Source organism: Malus sylvestris, chromosome 6 (assembly GCF_916048215.2).
Source record: "Malus sylvestris chromosome 6, drMalSylv7.2, whole genome shotgun sequence".
NCBI lineage: Eukaryota > Viridiplantae > Streptophyta > Magnoliopsida > Rosales > Rosaceae > Malus > Malus sylvestris.
The window spans coordinates 17,012,455-17,022,690 of record NC_062265.1 but is presented as its reverse complement, the minus strand read 5'-3'; the positions used below and the strand labels follow the sequence as shown (position 1 = coordinate 17,022,690).

Genomic DNA, 10,236 nt, shown 5'->3' with positions numbered 1-10,236 from the left:
CCTACGTCGGGAAGAACACTGGAAGCCCGACCATTTCACCATCAATTAGATCGAGATTGGGGACACTAGATTTCAAGTTGAGTTGCCGCCGAACATCCTTCCACTTCCATGTCGAAGAGTGGAGAAATAGAAGACAGATGAGAAAGAAAAATGGGAAGAGAGAGAAGAGAGAGAAGATATGGGGTGTCGCCAATAAAATAGTTGGCCGACAATGCAGTAAGTAGTTGCTATCTAGTATGCAGCGGAATATAAATTAAATAAGACATAATGTTTACGAGGTTCAGCAAGTGTGCTTACGTCCTTGAGGCAACCGTAATACTTTCTTTCATTATCTGAAATAATAGGAGTAATAAATAACTCTCACTATTTTCTCTCTTCTCTCTTCTCTCTAGCTTAGCTTACTGGTATTTTCTCCTGCATATCTTTCTTTTTTTTCTCTCCCTTTCCTCTTTTCTTTCCTTTCCTCAGTATCTTTCTCACTTCTTGTGTTTTTCATACACAACATATGATTTTATATAGAACACTTACCATGCAAAAGTCCACAGTGCCAAATGTTGAAATTCTATACACCTAAACCAAACTTCTTTGACTCCCATTCTTCCATTTCATATTTGGTTGGCCATGTTTTTCAACTTAACAATCTTACCAATGTCTTTGTGACAACATTGTAGGTCATATTTGGTTGCCTATTGCTATGAGCATTCACACCTCCATTTACAAGCCCAAATCAATATTAGTTGCCTCATTAAAACCATGATTTGTTTTGGATGATCCCTCTGATGAGTATCTCCCCCTAATTTTGGATTCTTCAATCTGATTGATTAAGTTGACATAATCCGATATCATGTACCAACTTCTGGAATGTACATTTAGTATGTTGCAACAATATCATAATGATGGTATTCACTACGGTAATTTATATCATCCATTGGTATTCAGTACATAATTATGCTTTACCCTTTTAGGGCTTTCTTCAAGCAATTTGAATCCTTCAGGGATTTTCTACACTTCATGACACATTCTTCTTTGTAATTTATACAGAGCAATTTGCTTCTGTGTATACTTGAGGGATTTACTTATGGAGATATGATTCACACATTTCATAAAGCTTCGTGTAATATATAATTCTCCCTTTAAATGAACAAGTTTCATATGGGAAATCATGTTTACAGGAGTGTATTAAAATTTCAGGTTTCAACTAGGAACCTCATGACATACCATGTCATTGTAGTTTACTGTATAATAAGTGCCTATATGTAACCTTCTGGGTTCAACATCATTTGGCGATTTATACAATAGGTCAATTTTTTTACATTTTTAATAAATTGTAATGGAATTGCCCTTCTCCATTTTGGCCAATAATTTTCCTTTTAGTCATTGAACAAAAGAACGTGGCTAAATATCAACATGGCTCAGTGATGAATTTAGTAGCTACTATAAACCTAAAATTAACATTGGTAATCATCAATTCGTGATTCCGTAATTCTCATGTGCATGTGCATGCATATTTATAAGCATTTCATTACTTTTGATATCCTTGCCTCTTCAGGGCTTTACATAGCCTATTCTAGGATAGTTATCTCTTATTAGATGAACTGTTTCGAGAAATTGGACCATAACCTCGTCTAGATCATTATAGAGCTTTGATTTTTAATCTCCACTTCTTCTAGAGAGTTGAATCATTGGAATCTAGACATCAATCATGCTTCAAGCATGAGATATATTAAAATTGCCATGTCCATGGATTAGTCTTTTGGGACTTGAATTCATGTAGCAACTGTCACGTTTCGGGCATACAATAGTTTAGTAGCGCCAAGTCCATGGATAGTCTTATTGAGACTTCAATCCATGCGGCATCTTTGTAACTTGTTATTGCATTTGATAGTTTATTAGCAATTGTGAAGATTGTATTACCTTTACATCATCGGAATGATATAAACCGGTAGAGTTTGCTGGGGCTGTGAGTAGGATTCCCGTCATTGAATTTTGGTTTTCCATTCACTTAGTCAACCACATTTCCCTTTGAAATTCTATGGGTTCATTGTTGATCCTTCAGCTTCAGCCTCCTGCATAACAGAAGTGGTGTGCAACCATTTTCTTTGAATGATCCTTCAAAACATCACTTCTCGATGACTCATCCAAGCTTAGCAGCTTCAATGTAAAGAGCTCACAAAGTACCAACTTTTCTACGACATTGGAGACTTGAAACCCTCCTCTAATAACAGTTAAAGATGACTACTAAAAAACAATGCAAGGTAAGCAATCAGGCAAAGGTTCATGGCACTCAGTTTTAGGTTGAATGTTTGATTTCAGGTTCCAATTGGTTGCTTTCTTTCTCTTTGTCTTGCAGGTAAGAGAAAGGGCAAAGGAAAAGACAAAGAAGGAGCATGATATGAGATACTCTTACTTTCGACCCTGATGATATGAGATAATTTTGCTCTTGAAAAAAAAAACAGTAGAATGACTTGATGCTGATGTAAAGCTTCTTGATCAAAAATATTTTCTTGCTGAGAAAATGAGTTTGGAATTTTGAGGGACTTGGTTGAAGACGTATTCTTAGAAAGATGGAAGACTGATTATTTTGTGAGGCCTTGTTGAAGATGCATTCTCAGCAAGGAAGAAAAGTTAGACATTTTTGGAGCTTTGCCTTGCCATGGAGGATGGAGATCAACATATATAGGGATTTCCCAATAAAAGGTAGTGGTGATGTTAGGACCATCTCCTTCATGCTTGTCGAAAATTGTGGTGTAGTTGGAACAGTAAAATTCACGTGTTTCAACTTGGTGAGAGATGTTTTGATAGTGTTGTCCTTGATATCAAAAAAGCCGAGATTGTGTCCGAGAAATGCCAATGAACTTAATTCAGGAAAATCTAGCTTTTGTTTGGAGAGCAGTGTCCTTTCGATTTTCGAACAAGTAGCCAGGTTGTCTTTCCTTTTATAGAGGCATCAATTGTATCCAAACAAATGCTCGGAAAGTTGCCATCTTGTGAAAATTGCTTTTATTGTATTTCTGAGATTTCACTTTACCTGATTTCCTTTTCTTTCATCTTTTCTGAAAATGCCTTGCCCATCTGACCGTCATTTCAATTTGAATGTTGTGGAAGATGCAGACGTGCCTTTTCAAGACAACATATGTCACCTATTCTTCTTATTCTCTAATGGTCATCTTTCGGTTGGGAACTCTATGATGAAGAATGATATAATCGACATAGTAGTAGCTAGGAATCTTCTCTCCTTGATAAAAGAATACTTTCAAAATAGTCCGATGAATTGGCTGTTCAAGACACCTTGGCTTTTAGTGTTCAGTATGTGAGCTCTGTATCTAATATGGGCCAACGTTTACTTGCTCGAACTTACCTCGTTGAATCATTAATGGCTGAGGTGGCATGTCTTAGACAAGAGACTAGAGGGCTCAACCACAATAATAGAGAGTTACACATGCTTTCAAATAATTACTAGACGAATATGAAAAGAAAGTTTAACTAGCTGCAGGTATCCAAAAGTTGGATTCAAAGTGACCATTAAAGATTCGTGGCTCTATTTCAAAGGAATCCATTGCCTCCACTGCCTGGAGTTCTCAAGTACTTCAAATGATCAACCCCTGGTGCCTCCCCCTTCTAGGGTTCTGCCAAGTGAGGCTTCACAAGAGCAATCTCCAGTGCCTCTCCCTTTTAGGGTTTTGCCAAGTACTGAAGCTTCACATGAGCAATTGATGAGTAGATTTATATTATATATTTTACCCTAATCTTAGTATATTTTGGTAAATATTTTGAAAGAATTTTGATACTTTGAATTGTATTTTCAATATAGGACTTTCGACTTCCTCTGGAGCAAAACAGAACCAAATGGACGAATTTTGGAGTAATTCTAGTTGGAGGATGTTCGTGAGTCACTTAGCTTGATCGTATCAAAATTTGGGATTTTTCCACCAAGCGGTTATTTTGTGGCGATAAAATAAAGGAGTGATGCGCAGTGCTGGAAAATGACGTTTTTGGGCTTAAATTGCGTTTTTGGAGCCCAAGATGACCTTGGATGGGTTCGTGGCCTTCTGGAGAAGTGTTCAGAATAGTCCAAACATTAAATCCAGCTATATTGGGCCAGTTTTGGAGCAGCTTATGGGTCCAAAACGTGGCTGTTCAGATTTTAGGCGAATTTTACCATTTAATTTAGGGTTATGTTTCCTATTTTTTATTGGTTTTTATTAATTTTAGTTTCCTAGGGTTTGTGTGGGGGGTTGGCAGATATATTGCTTGGCCGTCTACAGTTTTTAGGAATGCTTTCTTTTATGCAATTTTGGAGACAAAGAGAATTGTTAGGGTTTTGGAGACTTTTTACTTGAAGGTGCTTTCAATCATTTTCTTGAATATATTTTTTATGATTTCAATTATGAATATGCGGAACTAATTTCTTATGCTAGGGTGAAATCTTGAGCCGTAGCATGAATATGTGATTTTTATTTAATTGCTTATGATTGATTGCATGCATACTTTGAATTGTTAATCACCGAGATAAAAACTATTTAATTGTCTTAATGCCCGATCACCATTAGGATCTTTAGAAAAGTAATTTGATGCAATTTTGGTCAGAAGGTTCCCTGAAATTGATGCTGGCTTCTTGTGATTAATAATTGTAATTTCACTTAGGATGAATATCACGTCTTAAGGATTGCATGGTTTTTCAAATGATTTTCATAAAGCATAATGAGTCTTTCATGTTCAAATTTGATCTGAACGTCTGGACGGGTTGCATGTTAGATAAACGTTCTATGTTGGAGGTTCCAAGTAGAATATGAATTAGGAAAATCTAATCTTCAAAGTGGTATGTGTAGATCATAAGTAATTGGTAAAAATTCATAGGATTGCTAGGTGATGGTGGAACCCTAGTGCTTTCTTAATTTGATTCTCCCAAAACTGTTTTCTTTTTCCCCAGTTCTAATATTGCAGATTGTTTATTTTAATTCATTAATTTCGTTTTTATTTTAATTAGGTTATAAAATCAATCACCTAAACTTCTACTTTACAATAATTAAATGGAATATGATTAGTTTCGAATTATTTAATAGTCCCTGTGGAGACGACCTTGCGAGATCCGTTTATACTACAATAAACTTGTGATTCTTGCAAATAAAATAGGAGATTTAATCTCGTTCACATGAGTAGTAAAAATCCTATTAGCAACCTTTGTGAAGACCCCATTTTTTTGTAGTTGTAAATATATATAGGGAAGTGTTATTGGCACTCCAAAAATTTCATTCTACGCTCCTCACAATTGTATTTTTCTTTCTAAATATAGAAAGTTTGGAGTGTAGAATGAGAATTTTGGAGTGCCAATAACAATTCCCTATATATAACCATCCCTTCTGGTTTTATACATGCCTGAAACTTCTGGTTCAATTTACTAGATATAGGAAACTATGAAAACTTTTGATTCCATTAATATGAATCAATGAAGAAATGATGGAAACTTCTGGTTTCATGAATATGATTCAATAAGCTTTTAAGCAAAGAAGTTTTCTAATATTGTATGCTTCCACATGAATTCTCAGGCATTATGAATTCATGAAAATATCTCTTGTATAAGATGTCGACGGTAACAAAATTGAGTTTTGCTAAGTTCACCATTTTCTTATTCCCAAAAGGAAGAAATTCAGGTATGACGGAATTTGCAATATTTAATTCATACCATACATAACACATGTCTACAAAAAATGTTAGAGCTTCAAGTTCTTAACATTATTTATATTTTGAATTTCAAGTCAAAACATTATGCATATGTACTCGAAATTTATTATCGATATTGACATCATTAGAACCTTTTGTTGAAGCAATAAAAGAAAATATGAAAATAACACAAGAATTCCAATGATAATAATCATAAAGAAAATCACAACACCAATTATGTATGAGATTAACATAAACAACTAGGGAGAAAGTTAGAAATATTGACAAACTTGGTGATTGAGGCTTGCAGTTTGGTAGACGTCCATCTCCCAGGATTCAAAAATCTATAATCCAAAGTTGAAGCACTTCAATCTTTGGACTCCGGTGAACTTTATATATTCGGTAGTCTCAAAACACAACTCGGAGTTTGACAAACGAAGAATAAGAAAAACAGAGTGGGGAACCCTATTTCTCAAGAGTAATTAATTCTCTTTTTTTTTCTTCCCTTAATGCCAATGGTTTCATGAATTTATATAGAATCCAAGTACTGTTTATTAAAGAGATATAACTTTTCATTAAGTAGACATCATTTAGCAAGAGAATGTACCTAAACAACATAACCTTTTTAAGAAATACAATTAACACTATTTTTCATTCAATTATTAAAATTATATATTACAACATAAAGTATTTAATTTCCAACAATCCCCCACATGAATGAAAAATTAGAAGAATTTGAGAGTACAAGCGGACAAGAGATGCATCGGGAGAGGTGTCTTTTGTACTGTTCACCGCATCAGTAAATCGAGACAATAAATAACACACATCACTAATCCTACTACATTACGGTTCATACAATTTTGTTCATTTTGGTCCTGAATAAGTTCCGGATTCACGAGAACTTTAGATAATTTAGCCATCTCATTCTCATAGAAGCGGCCCACTTCTACTCTCACATAGGAGACCATTGATCAAGAATACTCTGCAATATTCCTCTTATTTATAAGATATCATTGTCATTAAGTATAAATATATATCCTAAAACTTCCGCAAACAACACACTTCTTCTACCATAGGAATGAGGTACTTAGTGCGTTAATTTCTTTGAATCAGGCCCAACTAGTTTGCCTATTGAACTTAGACCATGGGATCTCCAATCAACTAAGGTAGGTTTCCGCCTAGCTGATTCATTAGTTATGTTGGCTTTAGCCTCATTCCCCTCAATGATCAACTTACTCTCTAGTCAAATTAACCCTTAATATTTGGTACCATTTAGGTTGATTATTTCTAATGTTGGCCAAATTATTCCATCATGCATGGAACAAATTTCATTGGAGAGTCATTGAAACATATGTTTGGACTTACTAATAAGTAATTTGCTAGGAAGTAGACTTCTCTCACATTTAAGGTATTTGAAAGAGATCTCTAACCTTTTCACACCTTAAAAGTCATTCATAATAAGTGATATTACTTATTATCTCTTTTACATGCAAATTACTCTTTCTAATTTGTTCTTTTCCTTATTTGCAAACCATCACAATACATGAATAGGATTATACCCTACAAAATTTTGAAGCCAATATGCTTCCTATCCTGATTGAGCAATGTACTTTCATTTGAGGATTTCCTTATTTTACTGCATGTATTTCCACTTACGTACTTTGACTTCACATTGTAAAAAATTCAATTAGTTAGTATCATTGAATGCATCTAGTACATATGGATGCTCTTAACTATGCATAACACAACCCAATGACTATGTACATCCAATTCATATGCTTACTTAATAATCCTCATCTTGTCTAATTCAATTAAGTATGCTTACTGAATAAGCAGCATTTCCTCGTCTAGTCATTCCTTTTACAAAAAGAGCCCAATACTTTAACTCATTGGTGTAAGAGGAAAGACATCTTCTTGGTGATTATAAAAGGAAATCCTTCATGCCCTCGTGCCCAATTATTTGATAAACTCAAATGTCGAAAACACCTAGAACTGAAATTTAAATATGGACTTTATTCCATAAGAAGCATCTCAGTTTGGCAATCCTATTCATTTACTCATCTCACTTCTATCTTTCTCCGGGCTCTGTCCAAAATGAGCACCCACCAACCCATGTACATATGCTTTTCTCAATAGCTTCAATTTCAAGGCTGGTGGTGACTGATCAGAGAGGTTATATGCACCGCCAAACGTAGACAGTTCTCATAACTACCACTGTCCACCGTGAAATTCACACAAACCCAAGAAAGCCTAGCCTGTGTTCATTTCTTCCTCTTTCGGGAATCTACTGAAGCTGAGAAGCGGCTTCTTCTCTCTCTGTGGTTCTAAACTGCTACTGCTTCCTCAACACCCACCCATTCTGATTTAAAATTAGGAATTAAGGATTTGGGGCTTGCCATCAGAGCACGAAACAAAAACACCCACTCATTATGTTTGGGAATTTTCGCGGGTCAAGCCCCTTCTTCCAAATCGTAGCCGCTGCTCACCCAGGTTGTAACTTGCAGTCGTGACCAGCTTGCGGGTATCGGCTTCCCTCTAGCCGCACCACCGCAGGTCGGCCTATGAAACCTAGATGAAACCGCCGTCATCAAACCCAAGTTGAGGTCGCTGAGCGATCGGCGGAATTTCGTTCGTCTACTGGCAACGCTGTCACCACCAGTGGAATCGGGGGACTCAGATTGTTTTTCACACTCAACCCGAGTGACGTCGGCGCTGCAAGCTCGACGGAGGCAGCTCCTTTGAAATTTCTGGCCATGTTGTATATGTCGTCTAGGAAAAACTCACGAAGAAGATACAAGCATCTTTATCTTCCTTTATTTTTTAACTTTCTCAATTATTTTGTATTGATTATTTAAATATTTTATTATAGTTATTTTCGTACATGACTACTACTATGCCATCGCTACTATTATTACCAACTTTTCTGCACGCACATGAAACATCACGGGCGTTATGCGCTGCACTTAGAGTTAATTTTTCTTTTTACATTTGTTCACACATAAAGACTTTCTTATGGTTACAATGTGCTAAGCTCGATGTACAATTTTTAATTTTAATATTTGTATTTGGCAAGAGACATTCTTTTTTTTTTTTTTGGCTAAAAGTTTGTATGAACTTTTGCACCTTAGATTTAACTTAAGATACATCAAATCTCTCAACTTGAAAAGAAGCATATAAACGAAATGAAGCTAAACATGATTACACTATCAAAATTGTCGTCAAATTGCATAAATGAACCACACAAACACAACCTCAATATACAAAGAAAAAGTAACTCTACATGATAAAAAATAATATTACAGTAAAATTACAATCTTGAACTCCGAATTAGTCAACCAACAAATCACAATAAAAATTTTGCCTGAATAGGAGAAGCTTCTTGTTGCTATGACGACTTTTTCTTTGGATGCCCCATCGTGCTTAACTTTGACATAGGAACCCAAAACTATTGAGGGGAGATTGAATGTCATGGTAAAATTAAACTTCACAATGAAACCGATTAGAAAACGTAAAAATTAAGTAAACCTTCTTATGATTGACATATAAAATATGAACATTCACAACCAAATACACATAAAATTACTATTTGCTGATCTTTGTATGTTTACTGCAACAAACAGAAGAATACATAGAGCAAGGAGAATAGCCATATCTTAGTACGACATCTTACCATTCACGTCTGCATTGGTTGTGTTGTCGAAGAAGATGGAAACTCTTCTCTTTGCCGAAACATTCTTCTCAAAAAGTAGTCGGGTGAAAAACTGATCGCATCTTATTTGCAGCCTGCAAAATTATTTAAGTAGATCACATTTAAAAACATAAGTTAAACTATGAAATACAAATGCAAATGCCTACTAAAGTACCCCTCAAGTCAAATATTTTCCGAAAAAATAGTCCCTCTTTTCTCATTTGTTTTCTTTTTTTGGCCATGTGCAACTGAAATGACCCAACTCTCCATTGCGTGGGATCATTATCTGATTTATTAAAAAAAAAATCTCAAAAATCTGATTGTAAATAATAAACTGAAATTATGCGGTGCAAGTCAAAATCTGTATTTAGATGGTCAATCAAAATCCAATACCAATGAGAGTGGAATGTAGATAAGAGCTTACCGGTTTCGCCCCAAATGTCGAAGTCAATATGTCATCATGATTTCCAATCGAATCATAAATTCCAGAATGCAAATCATACATTGAGCACAGAAAAACAAAGAAAAGAGTTAGCACATTTTGCTTTGACAATAAAAAGAAAAATTAAATCTCTCACAAATGTTGCAAGAAAATATGTGAAAAGCTCCAATAACCAATCCGAGGCTACAACACCTTGAAAATGGTGTAACAGAAATCCGAGAGAGGGAGTAAAAAAAGGAGTTAACATAGCTTGCGTGGTGCATAGGTTTATACAATTTGTTATTAGTTCAGTTTGATAAAAAAAGAAAACTGCTTTTTGCTCAACGTGGGTGTAGTTTTTCAGTTTCCACGTTCTATTTTTTATTAGAAGGATTCAACACGTCTCCTTTTTATTTGTTGTTATTTTCATTTTTTTCCAATAAAACAAATTTTTACAAAATCATCC

The 10,236-nt window shown here is 35.1% G+C and overlaps 1 long non-coding RNA gene across 1 annotated transcript; it reads right to left on the bottom strand.

Moving 5' to 3' along the window:
- Positions 1–8,893: 8,893 nt before the first annotated feature.
- Positions 8,894–10,009, bottom strand: LOC126626492 (uncharacterized). The gene is made up of 3 exons (XR_007624706.1): positions 9,774–10,009; positions 9,332–9,444; positions 8,894–9,106 (listed from the first exon to the last, which is right to left on the bottom strand). It is a non-coding gene; the product is annotated as an uncharacterized LOC126626492 (long non-coding RNA).
- Between the last annotated feature and the right edge of the window lie 227 nt (positions 10,010–10,236).